Source organism: Pagrus pagrus, assembly GCF_965226575.1.
Source record: "Pagrus pagrus genome assembly, chromosome: 3".
In the NCBI taxonomy this organism is placed as follows: Eukaryota; Metazoa; Chordata; class Actinopteri; order Spariformes; family Sparidae; genus Pagrus; species Pagrus pagrus.
In genome coordinates, this window is record NC_140187.1 from 33,346,404 (window position 1) to 33,369,413 (window position 23,010).

The 23,010-nt window shown below is 39.6% G+C and overlaps 1 protein-coding gene and 1 long non-coding RNA gene across 4 annotated transcripts in view; one reads left to right on the forward strand and one right to left on the reverse strand.

Moving 5' to 3' along the window:
• Positions 1 to 23,010, reverse strand: part of cadpsa (Ca2+-dependent activator protein for secretion a) — a 216,688-nt gene that overhangs the window by 183,675 nt on the left and 10,003 nt on the right. The window lies entirely within an intron of this gene.
• Positions 16,876 to 22,246, forward strand: LOC311255446. The gene is made up of 3 exons (XR_014622372.1): positions 16,876 to 16,964; positions 21,362 to 21,411; positions 22,164 to 22,246. It is a non-coding gene; the product is annotated as an uncharacterized lncRNA (long non-coding RNA).

Genomic DNA, 23,010 nt, shown 5'->3' on the forward strand with positions numbered 1-23,010 from the left:
TTTATTTTGAGTTTGGCAGTCTGTGTGTCAAAAGTCCTCATACTGGTTTTCTACTGGTGATGATAGTCTTTAAATATAGACACACACTCACAGTGAGTTTAATAATTTCATAATCATACCTGTGCATCCTTTGATGTTTTATAAATCAAGTTTCCCGGAAATACATTATTATATATAATGATGCGGGATCCTTCAGCAAAGACTATATTCCTTCAATGAAATGGCCAATAAGCGGCTCCCTCCCTGCTAGAGGACTCCACACCCATTGGCCAGTTCCCATCCGCAGCCCTGGTAACCGTTACTATGGCTACTGCAGCAGAGGAAGTGGTATGAGATTACAGCTTCCTTAATGGGGGTCAAAGTTTAGATGAACTACAGCAGAGCCAGCTGTGTGCTACTGTTTATCCATAATAGATCAGTGCATGACTAAATATTGTTAAAGAGGAGGTCAGAAGGAAATATACTGTATACTGCTTGTGAGTAGACTGAAGGTCACTATGTTGTATTGGTTAAGTTACTCCTTCAGATTGGTCTTTGACTAAAACAAATATTATATTCTGAAAAATCTATCATCTTAACAGAGGTAGACAGACCAGCATACTGTAGGACCAGGGTACCAGGCTTCCTAAAAGAATTTTCACTTTAATCCTGAACAGGGAAGCATCTTGTTGGCATTGCTGGTGGTACATGTAAACACAAAGTACTTTACTTTACTCCTCTGTCTTTCCTTTCTTTCGTTTTAGCAATTATCTATTTGGCTTTATTAAAAAAAACTGTAATGGTTAAAGCACTGCCTAAATCACTTGTGGCAGGGAAACAGGGAATGCACCTGATGAACACCAATAGAGATACAAGAGCATTGCATCTTTAATTCAGTTTACAGTGTCCATAGTGTACTCATGTTTAAGATCATTGAGTCATTTCTGTAGCCACTTTGGTTATGTTTGAAAGATCATGATCATGGTTAAATAAAGGTAAAGGGTAAAGGTACATTTCTTGTCATTTTTTAAATCATAAGGGTTTAAAATACGAAACTATGTTTGAGTCCTTTAAGTCCTGTCCTATTTTGAAAAATAGAGTGTTGATGATGTGTTCAGGAGTCTCTCTGAGGAGTGAAGCTGCTCTGTAGTCTGCTGGTACAGCAGCAGATACTTCTGTGTCTGTTGTCAGGTGGCAGCGGGGTGAACAGACTGTGTCTGGGTGGGTGTTGTCTTTTAGTATCTTTGGGCTCTGTGCAGACATCTCACTTCACTGATGTCACTGATGCTCTGTAGATGGTACCAGTGATGTTTGAATACACCTACAATGGCTGTTGATCAAAGGACACCAACCCCAGTCCCTGGTGTTAAAGTCACAAGCTCTGTACACTCTACCATCTATCCTGACCTCCTTCTTTTTACAGTACTATAACAATCTCTCGCACCTTTGTTTTTGAGAGACAGCAATTTTTATTTACAAGACTGCCAAGAGGATCATTGTCAGGAAAACAAAAACATATTTCAAAATAATGTTTCTGGCAAATAAAGTCAGTTAGAAGTTGCAATTTTATGATCAAATATACACATTTTCACCCAACCAAAATGTTTATATGCAACATAAATGATAAACATTTATGTGACATTGAATTCTAAGTTCAGGCTTCAAGATTCACCTTTGTAACATAAAATGCAGTTGTAGCCCGTAAATTAGAATAGAACAAAAACAACAAAATAGGCAATAAAATAGAACAACATATATAAAAGTAGCACAAAATAAGAAATAGAAGGAAATCTACATTTTATTTACAAGGAAGATAGTTGATATACTGTATATAGTAACCATATGTGCGTAATATTGCATATATATATATATATATATATATATACACACACACACACATATAGATATATATACAGACACACACACACACACACAGTATATGCACACAAACCAAGTGTAAGAGTGGTGTGTGAAAAATTAAAAAGCAAGGTTTCCGCTGCTGTACACTGCTGTGTATCGCTATGCATATTATCTTATCTCCACAGACATGTGAGACTACTTCTTCATCCCACTGGTTCTCAAACTGAGGTCCGGGCTCTCAGCCAGGAGGTCTGGAGAGTCTGCCAAAGTTCAGAATCATTGTGTAGAATAACAAGCATTAGCTAATTTTATTACATCTCCATTGAAGACTTAGCAGCTGCGTAATCCTCACACAGTTTCACCGTATTGGATCAGTCCATCATGATACAAGAAAATATATGTAGTTATTCCTATGATCCATTTGGAGCTTCCACTATGCTTTTGAAAATAAATGACTAAAATATCCAGTGCTCACTAACAACTTGACAACTTGACAGCTCTGTAACTGCTAGGACCATATCTAAACTGAGGGTCTCTGAACCTAGGGTCTAGGGATAAAGAATTTCCAATGCTATACGTAATTGTAAATTCCGTTCAGACAAACTTTGAGGCTGAAAAAAATACACGGAAAGTGAATATTTTGTGATTTACATTCAGACAAGGCAACAAGGTTGTCTTGGGAAAGTAATTCTACTCCAGGCATATTCCCCACTGACAAGAAAACTGTTCGGTGGAGTTTTGTAAACACATGAGAAATTACACAGGTTCCTATAGGAATGAATGGACTTGGGGAATGACTTGCATGTGCACACATGTGGAAGTGCAAACACTGAAATAGTCATTGTAACTTTCTGTCATTAAGTTTTTTCTTTGGTATCTGTAGATGAAAATTTAAGGACAACCTTAACCAAAGTGGTTTCATTAAGCCAGGCATGGATACTTTGTTAAGATTTGATTTGTAAGTCATTACCTGCAGACAGTCCTGTGATCCATGGTGTTATTGACCTCCTAATTCATTGAGCTTGTAAGAGCTAATGGGTTTTCCAGTCATCAAGCATGCAGACTGAAGGGGTGTTATATGTTTTAAATTGGGTTTGTATTCTCTACAGTATCTTGAGTTCATGTTTAATAGTTTAATGGCATGCATGGTAGCATGTAGTACATTTTTTTTTCTTTTTCACAAGAACCATTTTCCCCTCGGTGCTACCACTCTTGGGCTCTGCACTCTCTTTCCTCAAAATATTGTTCCACTCCAGTTGTGCATGTTAAGAGGCATCTGTTATAATGTAACGCTCTGTTACCACTGCCACTCCAGGGAGAAGACGACTGAGAGAGAAAAAGAGGGGAGAGAAAAACTAAGTCGGGAGGAAGAGGAAGGAAACTCCCTGAATAACAAAGGAAAGACAGAAAATTGTAGGGAGGAGTGAGTAATAAATCATTGGAAGTAAAATAGGAAAGTAAAGTTGAGACAGCTCGAAAGATACAGATGGAAAGATGTAAAGTATATTACAGATCAGTGTTTCTCAACCTTTTGTGGGCCAGCGCCCCCCTATCCATTGTCCAGGTCCCTTACTGCCCCATCATATAAAATGTAGTCTCTTAAGTTATATATGTCACATATTATGAAGCATGTAACTTCTATCCATAGACTTATTAAAATGTTTTATCCCTATTATCGATTTTGTTTTAACTTATATCTTATGTAGGTTTTATTGGACTTCATTATATTTTCATTATTATAGCTTTAAATTATTTTTAATTGTATTTCATTGTAATCATTCTTAGTCGCTGTTTTGTCTTAAATTGACATTATCATTCATTTTTATTTCACTCCATTACAGCCTACACTTGTTCTGTCCTATTATCAGTCATCTGTTGGTTGGTTGGTTGGATGGATGGATGGATGGATGGATGGATGGATGGATGAATGGTAGGATGGATGGATGGATGGATGGATGGATGGATGGATGGATGGATGGTAGGATGGATGGATGGATGGATGGATGGATGGAGACTTTAAAGTTCACAAATAGACGAAACCGGCTGATGGCATTGCTGTGACTCAGCTTATCAAGTGACATTTTTTAATGTTTTGTAGGATTGTATAGTTTGTAAAAATATGAGTTTGCAATGTTGCATTGTATGCAGTCATAAAAAAATTAAAGGCACAAATTGAATAGTGTTATAGTGTGTTTCTGGATGCTAGACACCAAGTTGCTTTCACAGGAAGTCTGACAGCGGAATATTCCAGCAGCGATAACACTGTGTTCACAGTGTTTCACCGGGAAAAATGTCATACTTTCCAGAAAAAGAAAACTCTTAATTTCCTCCACGGTTAATACCGAACGAAGAGTTGACACAATGAAGGCCATGTTGGTGACATTTTGTAAACTATACTTAGATGTCCCATTCTGATGAAGGTGGCATGAAGCTGGAAGCTGAAAGAAACACTGAAGTAAAGAGTTCGTGTTGTCTCGTCATGTTGGTGTAAAAAGGTATGCTTTAGAACTTTTACACACCACACTCTTGCAAGTAGATGCATGTTTCAACTTGTGTTTTCATGAATATTTTTTACAAAAGACAAAGGGTGAATCCCAATGTTCACCCTACTCACTACCACTAGCCCTCACTCACTACCACTAGCCCTCACCCACTACCACTACACCTTGGAAATGAAGCAACAAGGGGTAGAGCTTTGTAATCTTCCCTAGGAATTGGGACACCACTTGCTACGTCACTGCATAGTTTACGTTCAGGCACGTAAGCGACTTCGTAGTCACGTTTTCACAAACGTCCCACCATAACAACAAACCCGGCAGCAATGGTTGCCATCGGTGTGATTACTGGAAGGCATAAACGCCCTTTGCTTGCTACCATAGCGCTGTGCTAACGTTAACAACTGGGACTTTGGGAGCAGCCGGGGGGGGCTTCTGCTAGATAACGTTAGCTAGCTAATGTTCGTAACGGTCGGTACGCAGTAACATAGATAACCTTACTTGCTGCTTATTATCATACTAATGTGAAGTATCCGACAAATTTGCAGGAAATATGAGAGCTAACGAGTAACGTTAACAGGATGAAAATCATTCTGGGAAATTTCCTCTTGCCCTCCCTGGGCGAGTCAGCATCTGAAATCCCTCGTTCTGAAGGGCTAGATTCATGCCCCCTACCCCTCGTTATGCCCACTACCCCTATATGCAAAGAGTAATTGGGACACCACTACCCTCATGGGAACGCGCAAAATTTAGGGATAGGGCTAAAAAGTAGGGCGAGGGGGTGTATTGGGACTGACCCAAAGAACAGAATATGATCCATACCATTCAATAAAATTTTAAGTCTGGGAGAAAAGCTGCTTAACTTATTTTAATGCTTTTCATGTGTAAAGCAGCCAGCAGGAATTCAGCATCTCCATCTTAAGCTGCATGCTCCTAACCAGCAGGGCCAAAGAAGGACACTAATGCTCATGCACCATGGACACAAAAACGCAGAAGTCCAAAATTTTCTTTGCATGAGCACCCAGTAAGCAACTTTCCCTAGAAAGAATGGTACACCAGTAGGGCTGCACAATTAATAAAAATATAATTAAAAAAGTGCAATATAAAAATGGCATATCAAGTACTTTCATCTAAATTTTTTTTCATCTTGATTTAAAAATGATTGAATGATCCCACTGACTGTAATTCAAATCACAAAATCTGTCAAAATAATCACAATGTTGTTCTTTTCAAACATACTGTGCAGCCCTGGTCACCTGCTTAGAAGAGAGCATCCTGTTTTTCTTATTACATCCATGACTGAGCAACAGGAGATAGCTGATCAGTAGTGAGCCTGAAGGATGGCAGGACTTCAGCTCTCTCCGGTTCAATGAAATGCAGAAATAGAGAGCCACGTATTTCTGTTTCAGTAACAGTAGAGTACAGAGCATAGACAGAGGTGAGGGAGGGCTAATTATTGACTAATGCTCTAAAAATGATTTGGATAAACAAAAAAAATTTAAGTATCAAAGGTTAGCTAAGTTAGCTTTCCCTCAGGAAATGTTTGAAGATCTAAGACTGTAATTTGCTACACAGACAGAGTGTGTAAGCAGAGTGTGGTGTGAATGGAGGACGACCAGTCACACGGCTGCTGTCTGATAGAGAACTGGGATAACACTGCTGTGTCTGTGTGTGTGGGTGTCTGCGTGGATGCATGTGTGTCAATATATGAGCAAATGCTTGCTTTAATGCGTGTGTGTGTGTTTGTGTGTGTGTGTTCCTCTCGCTTGTCTCAGCGGGTGTTATCTACCTGCCACTATCTCTAGTCAGTGTAGCCCTGCAGTGGAGGATCAGGCTGAGATGACAGCTGAGATCACAGTCTGAAAGCAGTGGATATTTTAGGAGCAGATTCCCTTTGTCAGATAACGTTGCCAATGAAGCAGTCTGATAGTTGTGTCTCATTCAAAATCAGGGCCTCTTTTCCCCAGTGCTTTTTCTGGAAGCCATCTTTACTGAGGACCCTATTATAAATCATTGTTAATCAAAGCACAGGCGGGCTACCACTCAATGATCTGAGTCAAGTGCCTCTTTGAAAGTAACTCTTGAAATACTTTTCAAAGACTTGCTAATGCTTAAAAATGGCCATGTCTGCATCCATTGGCTAAACAGTGATGGTTTGTGACTTGTTTTACCATGTGATACAGATCGATTTATGGTGTCATAATTTGGTCTCTGCTCAAACAGGGCTATAATATCAAGGGTCAGAAAGGTTACATGCTTGCTATTAGGTCAACATTAAAAAGCATACTATATGGCTCATGTTATGACAACGGCAGCGCACGCAGATACAGCGGCCAATAGCTCCGGCTGAATCATATATTGACGACGGCTGATGAATTCATCAGCGTTGGAGAAGAAAGCAAAGGTCTTCGATTAAGAGTAGTGGACTTTGAGACAGTCACTGCCCACGGCATCTTCAGACTAAAGTCGGAATAAGAGCCATGCTAATCCCACTTGGATTTAAGGCTGCTGATGTCTGGATGCGGGAAAAGTAAATGAAATGGAAAAGCAAGGGAAAATCAGAGACTATTGTGGCCAAATCTTTACAGAGTCCTGTCTCCACCACAGCATCCTGGATCAAGCTGTTCCTCTCGACAGGCGGACCATGTTCCGAGCTGACAGAGTGCAGGACTACAGAGAGGTGAACTCTGTGTTTACACCATTGATGCTTGGTGCTCACACACAGAGTTGATAGACAGTGTTTAACTGATGTCGAACTTTGTGAAGATGCCGACCACATTATCATCACCATGTTGTCGTCGCTGTTTACATTCCTCCATGCGCATATTTAAAAAATGTGCTTACGAATGATTTCCTGGCTGTAAACGTGTTTATGTATGTATGTTTACAGCCTACTGAACTGTATGTTCTATGCTTGTTAGCATTAAGGAACTACAAACATTCATTTAGTTATGCAATCCTATGTAGTATAATGACAAATATATTACCTTGAACCTTGTACCTCACGCTGTGTGTCATATTGGTACTATGGAAACGTTATCAACCACTGACTGACTTACTTCACCTCCTCCTCCTCACTGAGGCGTTTTCAGCTCTTTGTATCAGTGAATTTTAAAGGAAAGAAGGAGGAAAGTGTAAGCAGACAAATGTGCATGTGGACCTATATACAACTTCCTTTGAGGCATTATAGAGCAAGCTCTCAGGAATTGTCTAGAATAATAAGCTGTTAAACTGTCAAGTCATGGTAGTAGTCTTATGAGCCCTTGAGGCTTGTATCAGTTAGAAGATATTAGAAGGTATATGTTTTGGACTTTTGTCGTTTTGAGACGACAGAGTTTAAAAATAAAACCAGAAAAGATTTCCATCTGTGACCAAAGTAGCAGAGAGCTGCTTGGCTGGTGGTGAATTTTTTTTTTTTAGATTAATTAAAATCAGTCATCAAATATTTGCTCTCCTGTTCTGCTCTGTGATTATGGCCTCTCATTAAACCATCAAGTCCTGGTTCTCTTATTTTGGTTAAGAAAGATGAGAAATACAAATGCTACCTCAATATTTGTTTTGATTGGTTGAAAATGATTCTTTATTATGACAGACTTCAAACAAGCAGAAGAAGAAGAAACCTTATTTGTCCCTGCAGGGAAATTAGTTTGCAGCACAATCACAAGGCATTTACTCTCAACAGTCCCCACTCGACATACCCAAATACATACCTCTCACTTTGCATCCAAATAAGGAGTAAAGGGAAAAAAATAGGACAGGCCGAACCAGCTGGACATGCTTTGTGACCAGGAACAAGTGGTCTAAGTGTATGGATGTACTGGTTGTATATGTACTGCACAACCTGTTTAAAAACATTATAGCCCGTGGAAAAAATTAAAACTTGGATCTATTTTAAGTGAATAGAGATGGCAACAATTCAAATGAGCAGGCACAGGGGTGAATGTTGTTTGATTCTTCATTGTTAGTTTGTTGGACGCTGTTGGTTTTTCTTTTTCTGTGCCTCAGTCACAATGCCAAACCAGCAGATGATACACAAAACAAAGTCAATAACAGCAGAGTAAAATATCTGGAGCATTTTGTTGTGGAACCATTAAAGGATAGCATATTCTATAAAAAGTTCATTGTTTGTTGAAGTCAGTGAACAGGTATCATTGAAAGCAGGGTCAACGGGCGGTTTCCCCTTTTCATCACTGTTGCCGGTATCATGTTCTCCTACCATATGGAGCATAGCTGTTATAGCTGTTTTAGCACGTTAAAGGTAAACAAAGCATCCGATTTGCATTTACATTTCATTTACATTTAGGGCATTTAGCAGTCGCTTTTGTCCAAAGCGACTTACAATAAGTAAATTTCTCACAAGAAAGAAACCACGACATATTGCCGTCGATAAAGTAGGGAAAAAAAAGATAGAGACAATTTTCAAGCCTTCATCTGAGCAAAGTAGCTGCTATTTATCAAGGATACCATAAGTACAAAAGAGCTATGATGTAAGTGCTAAGGGTAAGAACATACAAGTGCATATAAATTAATTATTTTATTTATTTATTTATTTATTTTTGGGTGGAGGGATTTGTCTGCTATCATCTCCAGAGAAGAAGCAACACAAACGTCTTCATCTACTCCCACTATCTGAGGGGGTGACGACCCAGTGGATTAACTTTATTTGTGATGGAAATGTTGCCAGAACTGGAAAACTCTTGTGTTTGCTCTTATCATTTTCTTCAGACAGCTTTCTCAACGAGGGCCAGCAACATAAAACGCAGGATTCACTTCAAAACTCAAGCTCAAGGATGGATCGTTACCAAGTTCAAACTTGGAACCTGTACGTTTTGCCATCCTACATCTATTGTAACACACTGGAGTATTTAGTATGAAGGGAAAGCCAAGTCTCACTTGAAGTTGATTGACTAACCACAGCAGTAGGTTATATGTGAGCAGATTGTAACATGACGTGAAAAATGAGACCTTCCCCGTCTCTCTCTGTTGTCTATACAAGCCTGTGGACGATTAGTTTAAGCTGTTTAATGCTGCTGGACTGTTCTTCGTGAAGGACTCAGGTCAGATATTACATAACAGTCCAAACTATGTGACTTCTCGAGTGTCTCATCTCAGTGCCTCTCTCCGCTCCGCTAACAGATAGCAACAGTTAATTAACCTACATCATCAGACAGGCATACTACTCCTCCCTAAACACAAGTAGGCCTTTACCTCAATGTTATTCCTATTAGAAGACATAAACAAACATTTTTTTTGTTTTTCTATTTCTTGAGATATGTTCCCTTACACTGTCGATAGAATGAAAAGACAATCATGTTTGAATCATGCGTCTCTTTTATCTATGTAATACCACGACACTGAATAAAAATAAAAAATAAAATACAGATTTTATGTTAACAATCCGATGAAGCATTAACCACACACACTCACACACACTCTCAAGGATATTAATATTGACATTAACCCATTCTCCCCCCTGCAGTAGGGAACAAGCTCACACTCCCTGGTGATTACATAACATCAAATGGACGGGTAATCCCAGATTACACACTGCACAGAAACCAACAAAGGATTGAGAAAGTGCTCATCAGGGCGAGGGCTGCTGTTCACACACTCACACACGAGGATTTCACATGAAAACAGGGCAGTGGCAAAAGCTTACAGCGCGCGCACACACACACACACACTCACACACACACCTTCTTGCCCTGGCCCGAACACTCTTGATGAAAATCCAAAATGAAGAGAAGCTGGTACAAACACAAGTATGCTTTGAAATATTTCACGTTAAACTAAACATCCACACGTGTCCAAGGACTCATCTCAGTGACATTGAGATTGGCAGTGTGCGGACACTGTATACAGACAGCTTCAAATCACAACACCCACTCATTACTGGCACAAGATCAGCTGCTGGTAAGCCGTTCTGTCAAAAGTTGAAGTGTGGCCCACTGCTCTTCACTGGCCAACAGGCTTTTAATGCCAAAAGATAGTGTACTTCTCCCATTCAGTGACACTGAATTAACCTTTGGTGGTTATCTTCTTGAGCTGCTAATGTCAAAGACAAGTAGTGCTTAGGAGTTAGACAAATTTCACCAACCTAGCACTGACAGGTCAGCGATTAGTCTAAGGAGTCATCAGTAAATAGAGGCCCAGACAACTTGGAAAACTGCCTCTGTGTCCATTAGTCTTCTGCTTTCAGGACTCTTAACCCCTGGTTAACTTCTTTTGATGTTTTATTTATGTATATGGTTTTATTTTGAGGCAGGTAAAGCCTACTGCTTGTGCTGCTTTGTCTCAGGCATGCAATTAAGCCTTGTATCATCAAAACATTTTTCTGTGAAGTGCTGTATGTGCTGGTTTTCACTAGCTTTGCAGTCAGTTTTGTGGTAATAAAGAGCATTAAAGAAGGATCCTGTGAATGTCCTCCGTAGTACTGAGAGGAGAGGATTTGTGCTGATAAGGACGGATGTAAGGTTTTAGTGTTATACTGTTACTGGCAATGCATCTCAGGTAATGTTGTGGAAAATAACTTAACGAGTAGTGTAACAAATTACTTTCTACAGGGAGTGAATAAGTAAAGTAATGCATTACTTTTTTAAGTAACAAGTAATGTGTAATATATTGTAGATGTCTGAGTGACCTGGGTATCTTATCGTGTTAATATCAAGATGTGATGTAACACCATTTAAGCGGAAAAAACCCATGTTTTGACAATGTTCTATTTACCAATGACAGTACCTTAAAGAGGCATTTCACTGATTTTACATGTTTAAGCCAATTTACTAGTCACGTGGATCTAATGGAACTTTCAACAGAAAGCACGTTACAAACTATTGGCCTGGAGCTTAAAATAAACTAGACACTTACCAAGCATGGAGGGTCTAACAAAACATGCTGTAAGTTAAATTACGGAAAATGTAGGATCCAGTTTTCTGGCACTTGAGCCATATTAGCTATTAAAATTCTGGATATCTCCATTTTTCTGTCGTTCTGTTATTTTATGGGATTTTTATGGTTAGCAGGATTACACAAAAACTACTGAATGGATTTCCACAAAATTTAGGACTGAGTATGGCTCTCACAAGCACAACCAATTCTCTGTTGTTATTATTATTATTTCCTAACTGTATGTTCAGTGGTTGTCTGGTGTATGGGTTGTGCTTGTGTTTTTCTTGGACTGGTTTGTTAAAACAACAGCAGATTATGAGCCAGTTGCCCCACCACCACAGGAGACATGCAGGATGGCAGAGGTGGGCTGCCCTGCCACTGCACCTCCATCTGCATGAGAGGATGAGAGAGGAGCAGCAGAAGACAATGCGAAGAGCCTAGAGATCAAATTATTATATAATATTATATATATTACATGGAAAAAACAGGACCCAAGGGTACGCAACCTTACAGGTAGCAGGTGGGCAGCCACGACAAAGCAGCTGCTTCGATCAAAACAAGAAAACACAGGCTCTTCTAGCCTACATGGTATCTGAACATGCGACTAATGAACCAGAGGCTGCTCTCTCTGGTCTGGCTATCTTGCTAGTTGAGTTATACCTGCACACTGACACCACACAGCCGCAATTACACATCCCCAGGTGACTGCGTACTGCCAGCCAGTAGAACAGAAACAGAAACAGAGCAAACTCATATGGGATTTTCTTTTTTGTTTTTAGTGGTAGAAGGAACAGGAAAATACAGTGAAACTCTAACAGCAGCAAATTATTATTTGAAAATGTACTTGAATTGCATAACTAATGTGGTATGTTACTTGTTACAACAAAAATACTAACGCATACCCCCCAACACTGACTAATACCAATAAGTTGTCATACTACTAGAGCCCGACCAAAATCAATATCTGATATTAATATATTAGCCAACATGCAAGTATTTTTTGCAAGCATCCCTAAAATGTGGTGATCAAACACTTGCCAAACGTGCCAAAGATATGTAACAGGGCAGGATATTTTACAGTTTAACAATAAATGTAGAATGACATCATCAGCGCACTGAAACAGTGCACATTGCAGGGATTTTTAAATAACCCAAGTTTTTGTGAGAAATATATATATATATATATATATATATATATATATATATATATTATATACATATATATCTGTCATCGGCCAATATCAGCCGACAATATCTGCCAAGCATTACGTACACCAGGCTCTACATAGTACAGATTACTTCAATCTAAGTACAAGCTTTTGTTTCAGAATTTATAATATGCCCAAGAGTTTATCACTGACACTGTATTAAAGTAAACTGTATATTGTGCAAAACAAACTGGGGACAGTGTGTTAAGTAGCTTTTAGACTCATTTCTAATTTGGCTTGGAAGCTGGTGATAGATAGATAGATAGATCTCTTTCTGTCATCTGTTAGAGAGAGAGTTCCTCTGGCTTGTAGCTGTATCAGGAGTGCTGGCTTTGTTTTCTATTTTTGTCCTATCCAAGTAGTGTTTCTTTTATTGTGTATTATATGAATGTCTGGACGGAATTCAGAACCTCCTCTGTAAATGGCTGCTGTGCCAAGTGTAACAAAGCTGTCACATCGATAAATAAACCACAATGTGGCTGCTAATTAGGATTTTTTTCTAATACAAGAAAAGTACAATTTACTTGGTGTTTGTTTGAGTACAGCTGCTGTTTTTATTGATGACGTGTGCATATAAATGAGATCAGTGGTACAAATATGCACTGAAGTGATCTGTTTATGCTAGATGTAATGCTGTGGTATGCTAATCCTTATGGTTCTGTTCTTGATATGACGTCACTGGTGATGGACAGCCTGTGGAGAAAGTTCTGGTTGGCGGTCTAAGAAGTCATGGACCCATCATGCTAATTGCCCTGTGGCCCTGCAGACGGTGATGATGAGTATCATATTAGAGTCTCAATAGATTAGATTGGTATGATGACTCACCCCAGCCTAATTACACCGCAATCATTGCTTTCTATAAGTGGATGTGTCAAAGGACTCCCGTACACTAAAGCATGTGGAGTACGCTTGTGTGTGTCTTGTGTGTGTGTGTGTGTGTGGGTGTGTGTTTGTGCATCAGGCCAACTGACAAAGCTTTCATCATCATTTGCAGCCTACATGCCATCCTCATGAATTATGCAGACACTATTGATCTGTGTCCACAACACACACACACACACAAACACACACCTATTGTGCTATAAGCCTTTGATGGCGAATTTCAAAAAGGTTTTCCCTCCTTGAACTGCCTGGTTTTGTGTTGCCGGGCACACTGACACAAAGCCGTGAGAACTAGTTGGTGTTCAGTGGCGATATCTTTTAGGGGTTTCACAATTTCAATTCAAAATTTTAAAAAATCTAGTGAAAAAATTAGTATCATCAGGAATTCTAATCCTGTTGTTGTCAAGTCCCCTATACCATCTAGTGACTCTTATTTGTGTGTTTGTTCCCAATCAACATATTTGTATGACATTCTAAATAAATGATCTATACTTGACCATATGGACTTAATGTGGTACATTCCAAACAACATGGCGATTATATCACACTTGATACCATGTATCTCTTTATTTAGGGATTTGAAAATGTAAATGACAGTTGTCAGGGCATAAAAGCAATGATCTGTTGATCTTTACAAATAAACCATCTGCATTGGGGTGAGTAGATAATGACTGAATTTCATTTTTGGTTGAACTTATCCTTTAACTGTGGAGCGAGCAATTCTGGAGAAAGCCAGTTGTTCATGAGTCTCATTCTCAGGTTGTAGGTATCTCAAAACCTGGGAAAGACATTCAACACTCAATGAGCCCAAAGCATCAGTACACAACTTTTTACGCATTTGTAATAGTACTCCTCAGCACTGTAAACACACTTTGATGTGTAAAATTGGTGAAGTGGCCCTTTAAGGCCATGCTGATTTGGAAAAATGACATAAAACAGAAATAGACAAAAGAGACTGAAGAATAGGTGTTGAGCAGCAGAGAAAGAGAGGGAAGAGGAGTGGATTCATCAGAGCCCCTATTGTGATGCTGAAAACAAGCAGGCAGATGGCCTGATTGTGTTACTGCGTAAAGTGTCTCACCTGGGCATACTAATCCCCCCGGCCTGATTAGCAGAGAAAAGCAACGTAAATAAAAAAAATTTTTTAAAAAAACACAGAACAAGAAAGGATTAAAGTACGGATCTTTGCTCCAATTAAGAGCTGGCAATACTCCTGACGACTAGAAATAAATTAGGTAGAGTGATATGTGTGATTATATGATGTCAGTATTGTGGGAATCCCCTATAGACACAGAGATCTTTAAAACCTAAAGACAGGGCACATTACTATAGAGTACGATATATTAACAGCATTATTGTCATGAGGTATTTTATTATAGAATGAACCAGAGGCCTAATGGGGATCATGTTTAAACAAAGGAGATGTTTTCAACAAACAGCATGTCAAGTAACACAGCTTCAGTGGAGCCCAAAACATAATTTTCCTGGATTTGTGTGACACCTTAAAACCCTTGATTCTTTATCAGGGTATGTGACAGCCCATAGAACCAAGAGAAAGTCCTGACATCACCCCTGGAGCTGCTGCTGCCTCCTTTTAAAAAGTGAGACCTGTTCCATGGGTTTACGTTCCATTTATCCATCTAAGATTAATCATTGAGTACAGACAACCCTTGTTAGTAGAATTTAAAAGTTAAATGATTCAAACAAAGTGAGACCTGCAATGATTATTATTTCTTTGGCCACTTGGAGCCAGTGCAACACGCTGTAAACCCCACATGGACATATTATCATCTTATAAAGTAAATCTGGCAAACATCCAGCAGATACAGAGCAACATTAGCATTGAGTTGAAGTCATGTTTTAGGACACCATAACTAAATAGTGTTCAGAGGGTTTATCAGTTCTTTTTCACTGAAAACATCTTTTGCTGGGAACAAGGTTGATGAGTGCAGTGAGACTGAACCTAAAGGTTAATGCTGCGGACCCTAAAATCAAAACAATGAGCTGAAAGGCATTAAAAAGCTCAGAAGAGCTAAGATCATTTTCAGTTCATCACATATGGCATGAACAGCACAACACACCAGTGAGCAAAATTATTTCAAACACTATATGTGTTGGTCTACATTACTTAACAGTTATAGCAATACACAGCAATACACTGTATGTCAATGGGATGGTTTACATGGGATTTACGCAAACAGAACCTGGAAGTTCTGGGTTCACTTTAGCTCTCTATGATTGGTAAAAGCACAGATTTTGTCCAGAATCCTGTGAAAAGTCCAAAATGGAGGAAGCTATATATAAGCTGTGCCTCACACATCTGATTCTATCTGCTCTGCCAGAATATAAACTGCTTAACAAACACGATTCAGAATAGTAACTCTGGTAACTAATGATGAATGGAGTAATCAATATATTATATCAAGTATGTGGCACCACCTATTTCACAAGGACATATAAATTAATTTTGCTGTTTCACTTTTTAGTGTGACTGGGCACAACCTGCTCTGAACCATGGCCACCATCATAGACAATGATGGTGATATGTGGTTTTAAAATGTGTGAGGTTTGCTCAAACTTATGCCCTAACTGCAGCAAATATTAGCTTGTAACCTCGAATAATACAGGATTTGATCATAGGATTTACCCTCACATCTGTGTTTCACGCAGCAGGATCGACAAAGTCTGGGTTTCACTCAAGTCTACTGACCAAATCCAAAGGATTATTTCTAAATGTGATTTGAAACATTACATAACTTTGGCTAGTAGCCTCAGAAAGTTTGCAATGAATCTTTTCAAAGACAAAACAAACTGATATAGCCTGATATGGCTCTTGATGCTGAATGATTATCGACTCAACAACATACCACCGCGACTCTGGGAATCTAGATGGGCCCATTGACTGTCTCTTAAAATCCCTTACACGCACGTCTGTGTGTCAGAACCCTGCAGTAAGGAAGCAGAGATTATGTAAGACTTTCCACACCGTCAATCATGCGAAGGTCCTCGGTTAAAACCGAGAGGACTTTTTGGTGGACATTTGAACTTTAGAAGTATCGTGGCAAAGAGTGATCAGTTAATTCATCTTTTGTCAGTCTCAAATCTGGACCTGCATTTCTGAAACATGGTTAAAACCATCCACTCCTGTTCACATATTTATGGCCTGGGTATCAGTGCTTTAGACAGGACAGGGCTGTGGGAAGGGGAGGGGGGTGCTTATATATGTAAAAAAAAAAAAAAAAATGGCATTAAATGTGAACGTGTTGTGTTCAAAGCTGTTAACACTCTTGAGTATGTGGAGTTAAAATAATTTTGTCCCAACAATTTGTCATGATCCTGGCTTTGTTGTTCTGTTATTTTTCTGTTTTATTTTGAAATTGTGCCCTCATGTGTTGTGTGTTGCTTTTCAGTTCCTCCCACAGTGTGATTTCCCTCCTTCCAGTGTTTTTCCGTTATTTCCCTCACCTGTCCTTTCCCCGCCTCACTCCACCTGCACCTCATCACCTCGTTAGTGTGTGTGTATATAGTCTTTGTGCTCCCTCTTGTCTTTGTCAGATCATGCTGTTTTCTCCTGTGTTTCCGTCCTGTGTTCCCCCTTGTTTCAACCCAGCATCTTCCAGCGTTCTCTAGCGTTTCTCCGTTTGACCTCATGGTATGTACTATTTTTTTGTTCCTTTGTCCCATTTCATTGATTTGTATTTTGCTTTTATTTGCACTTTGTTTAAGCTCTTTTGTTGCTACTTTGTGTTTTTGACTCACTTTTGGTTTCCCTGGATTGTTTAATAAAGCTCACCTTTAGTTCCTTAATCCTGTCTGCCTCCCGAGTGTTTCTGCATTTGGGTCCTCACCTCCCCTCTAAAGTGTAACACAAATGTCATTTACTATTATAGGGCTATACAGACCCCCTTCTCCCAAAAATCCTGAAAGAGTGCAATCCCAACAAAGAGTTAATTATTATGGGTGACTTTGCTTTAAATTTAAAAATTATAACAGACAAATATAATTTAGATCAGTTGATAAAGGGTGCAACAAATATTTATACAGTACACATTTGGACCTGATATTTACTAATAAACCAGGAAGTAACCTTGGTTGCAAGGATGTCAACTAAAAATAGATTTTATAATTCCAAAGAAACTAAAAATGTTTTCTTCTGCATACCTAAAGGTCGGCAAGCTGCATTTGATAGTGAAATTAATGATCTGGAATGGAATGTTATAATCACCTCTGAAGGTCTTGAGGGTTGCTGCAACATATTTACTGATAAAATTAACTTTGTAAAGGCAAACTTTACTGAAAGGGTCCAAAAAAATGCAAAAGAAAATGTAATGTAATTACTCATGAGGAGTATAGATTCAACACTAAAAAATGCAATTAAATCTAAAACGGACACATGACAACGTCTGGGCATGGCCCTGATGAGTCAGCAGATGGTGTCCTGGGGATCCTCTCCCAGACCTTGATCAGGGCATCAGTGAGCTCCTGGACAGTCTGTTGTGGTACTTGGCAGCGTAGAATGCACCGATTCGTAACGTAGGTGCTCAATTGGCTTTAGGTCAGGGGAATGAGATGGCCACTCGCATCAATGCCTTCATCATCCAGGAACTGCCTACACATTCTGGCCACATGAGGCCAGGCATTGTCCTGCACCAGGAGGAACCCAGAGCCAACTGCACCACCGCAAGGTCTGACAATCACTCAGAGGATTTCATCCCGGTACCGTTGGCTATGACATGGAGGTCTGTGTGGGCATCCAAGGATATGCCTCCCCAGACCATCACTGACCCATTGCCAAACTGGTCGTGCTGGATGATGTCACAGGTAGCACAATGTCCACCACGACGTCTCCAGACTCTTTCATGCCTGTCACATGTGCTCAGTGTGAACCTGCTCTCATCTGTGAAGAGAACAGGGAGCCAATCCAGACCTGCCAATTCTAGTGTTGTCTTGCAAATGCCAATCGAGCTGCACAGTGGTGGGCTGTGAGCACAGGTACGACTAGAAGGCCCTCATGCCACCCTCATGGAGTCCGTTTCTGACAGTTTCGTCAGAAACACACACACCAATAGCCTGCCGGAGGTCAGTTTGTAGGACTCTGGCAGTGCTCCTGAGGTTCCTCTTCACACAAAGGAGCAGATGCCGGTCCTGCTGCTGGGTTGATGCCCTTCTGCGGCCCTGTCCAGCTCTCCTTATTTTATTGGCCGGTCCCCTGGTATCTCCTCCATGCTCTTGAGACTGCTGGGAGATACAGCAAATCTTCATGCTCACACCTATGGATTTGCCATCCTGGAGGAGCTGGACTACCTGTGCAACCTGATTGGGCTGCAGGTACCTCATGCTACCAGTAGTGACAAGGACACTAGCAGAACACAAAACTAGACAAGAATCAGTCAGGAAGGATAAAGCGAGCAATTGTCTGTAGCCACCACATGCAAAACCATTCTCTTTTGGGGGGTTGTCCCAACCTGTTGTCACTTTCAATTGCACCAAAGCAGGTGAAATTGATTCACAATCACTTGTGCTTCCTAAATGGACAGATTTATGTCTTTTTACCTGACTTGGTCTTATACTGTGACAATTAAGTGTTCCCTTGATTTTTTTTTTTTTAGCAATGTAGGTAGAAACTTTATACTGAACTGGATATTGTTCCTCTAACTACCACAGATCAGGTTTTCAATCTGGTTTTAACAAATGCCGCAGAAGTAAATAAAATCATCTGGTCTTTAAAAGGCTCGAAATGTAGCGATGCTTTCCAGTTTGACACAATGTTTATTACAAAACACAAATATACTTTTGTTCCACCCATTGTTCATCTAATTAATCTGTCACTTCAACATAATACTTTCCCTAGTGCCTGGATACAAGTCAATGGTACTCCAGCAATTATAGACCTATAAACGTACTGCCAGTATTATCTTGGCATAATGCTCGACTCAAATCTCAAGTTTCAGTCACATGTCAATGAAATGATTACAGCAACTTGGCAAATTTTTAGACATATTAGAGACTGTCTTTTAAAGGATGCTGCCAAGATCTTCATGTATGCTGTGATTCTTTCCCATATCTCATATTGCATAACATGTTGGGGGCAAGATGGGGATAACATCATTAAACCACTGGAGTCTCTGTATAAACAAACCTTAAAGGTTTTGGACAAAATAATCTATGTAATATCAACATATCAGTAGCAGCTTTAAAAACAAACTGAAACTTCTGCTGAAGGTTCCAGTTTCAGTGATGTTCTATAACTATGTGAAGTTTAATTATGACCTGCCACGGGACTGCAGATGTAAATTAGCTCTAAGCTAACTCTGGTACAATGCATCAAATGGCAACATTTATGTTTAATATTGTACATGGTCCCTCTACAAATAAAGATGAATTGAATTAAATTATCGGCTGCCATACCACCAGACTACAGAGCAGCTTCTTCCCTCAGGCAGTGAGACTCCTAAACTCGTCCTAAACTCTCCAGTTTCTGAAAGATTGTTTTTCTGTGAATGTAGCACAGAGGATTCAAACCTAGTTTTGTTTTTAAACCATTGTGTTGTAATAAATGATAATAAATGTACTTTGTAAATGCGTAAAATTATAAATAAATGAACCTTGAACCTTGATTTAGTGCAAACGTAATTCTCTCACATGACCAATGAGGTTTGAGTCCTGCATGTATCCAAAAGTCAGACTTGTTTTTAACTTACACTGGTTAAAATGCCTTTTTGAGTGTTAAGTTAAATACCAAGGAGTTTCCTGTGCCCACAGTTCAGATTTATATTTGCTGAAAACATGCTCTGTGCCTTGTCTATTTTTGGTGCTTCACACTGCCACTTTTGAGAAACTGTTAGGGATTAAGATATGAGTCACACTAATTTTGAACTGCTCATGGGAAGAATGAACATTTACCAGTCCATTCTTGATTAGAGCTCTGATTTTGCTGTCTTTTTTTCTCCAATTTTTCTCCAATTTCTTCCATTGATCTTCCTGCCTGCCATCAACTGTATTTGGGTCCACCTTCTCTGCTCCAGCATGACAATATGTGTGTGTATCTGTCTAACTCCAATAACAACACTCGACACAATACTGTACAAGGATTTGATTGACTGAGCAGCATTACATGAGCAACTTAAAACGCATGCAATCGGTCTGTGAGTTTCCTGGACCGCTGCAATGGTTTCAATTGAAATACTGTCAATAATTCATCAGTCATAGGTCCATGTCCAGACAGGATAGCTTCTGGGTCCGAACCTGGACAACAGTCTGCCTATCAGTGATCTTGGGGGGATGGAGTAAATCGCCCGCTGTATATACCTATTGTATTTACACTGCTGTGTGGCAAAATAGTTCATTTTTACCTTTTAATAATAGTGTTAAATTTTGTCTTCATAGTAGTCCAGATTGATGTTTTAAATCTTTCAAATTGGTATTTTTTTATTCTGGGGGGCAGAGCTCCAGAGACCCCTGGTTGTACCTGGTTTTAGGTAGGTGTTCATCACAGCACGAATCAGACGATTTGGCTCCTGAGGAAAGGATCTGGGGTCTTTGATCCCCATCAGATCAAAAGGAGAGAAGACTGAATGCTGAATATCAGTATTGACTTTTTCATGGAATGTGTCATATTTCAGCAAGATTATCCAACCTCGAGACAGCAGTTTAAAGTTGTTTGGCTCTCAGCACACAGATAGATACAAAGATTTGTCACAAAGGGGTTGAAAATGGATCTTGATAAGGAACAGGATTAGAAATGATCGATTGGTAGCGAGTGCAGGAGACATGACTGACAGGGGCAATGTGTCTCCATGTCATTGCTGCAGACACAAGTAATCAGTGAGATCAAATGAACATTTAACATGTCATGTAATGTTTTATCAAGATTTTGGTGAATGGCTGTTCATAGAGACATGGAACCAGTTTTACTATAAATGTTGTAGTTTCACACAGATTTGGGAACACAACAACATGGTGACAACAGAGTCAAAATGGGACAGGAGGTGTGCCTACAACAGACAGTTTGGAGAGTAATTTTACTGTTTGCCTCCCTTTCTCTTTCAGATAGTGGAAGTTTGGTTGACCTGGGTGTTTACATCTCAGCAATTAACTTGGTGAGTGCAATGTTAAATTATTTCATCAAATGCTTCAGCTGCATTTTATAATAAATATAAATGACATCATATTCCAACACAGACATATTAGTAATTTTTCAGTTTCATACTTAAATCTGCACTATGTAATGACAGAACTTTTTGTATTTAATGTAAGTTGTCAAATAAAGAAGCTGTCAAAAAAGCACTCATACTCGTGGGTCACTTGACAGCCCCTCCACAGACGTTATCTAGTTCCTGTTAGCTCTGTAGAGCTTTGCAGCCTCTTTCAACTCAGGGTTTGTTATAGTTTTTATAACTGTTTCGGTTCACTCTCATATCCCACATTCCAGCCACAGCAGCTTGAAAGGTGTTTCCAGAAAGCATCATAGATGACCACACTCTAATTGGCTGGTGGCTCAGTTAGCTGTGGAGCCAGTCACACCTGAGTGTGCCTGGACTGAGGGAGGAGTCACCAGGAGCGATGGGGCTGAGCTCTAGGGTTGGGCGGTATCTAATTTTTTATACCGATAAACCGTCCCCATATTTTCCAATGGTATACAGTATTACCACAAGCTGATTTCAAATCACATTGTAGTACTTTGTCACATTAACATTTTTAACATGTTATTCTTAATTTTAAGGTCTAATTTTATGTTAAACTTTCACTGCATGTAATTAATTTGTTGTAAAGTATTTTGAGCTGCATTTCAAGCTTTTTATAGGACTATCATCTCTGGCTGTCACTTTCTTCATGCAAATCTTGCACACAGCCTCGTCAGGATTTGCTGGCTCTCCCTCGTCACACTCCGGCAGCAAAATGCGGCTGCGTAGGAGAAGTACAGTATAACCCAAGAAGAGCGACAGCCGGCCATCAGGAGGGGACGGTGTGTTTACTTGGAAAACTACAGGTCATAGTCCCTGTATTACCAAGACCACCAAGCACCAGAGGAGAAGCCAGAAAATTGGCCCTTCTGTGGAGAGGCTGTCAAGTGACCCACGAGTATGAGAGAGTGCTTTTCTGACAGCTTCTTTATCTGACAACTTACATTAAATACAAAAAGTTCTGTCATCACTTTTATAACATCCTCTAACACAGAGAGAGTACTGCTGCTGGACACACACCCTTAAAGTACTTACACATGCGCAGAATGAGCAACATTTTTTTCCATTGCGGAAATGAAAGAGACATCATTTTTAAATACCCCGAGATACCATTTAACTGTATAACCTGCCAGCCCTAAGCTCAACAGCAAGAGAGGAGCAGCAGAGAGTCAGAAAACATCAGTGGGTGAAAACAGCCTCTAGAGTTGGAATATTTACAGATCTTATCTGTAAGGATATTTTTGAGAGCATATTTTGTTCATTTGTTACACTAAATGCTTTGAGAGCTTGTTAAACATAGCAGCTGACACTACTTTGTATCTCCCAGATTAAACTTGCCTCTTGGTGGTTCTGTTCACTTTCTTCCTTCACATTGTGTTGATGATGTTACTTTATGTTTTAAGCTAAAACTCTGCCCATATCTTACAAATCACCCATTTAGTACAGTTAGTAGAGTTTTGAGGTGCATGTATTTGCATTTATGCTACTTTATACTTTAATTTCATTACATTTCCA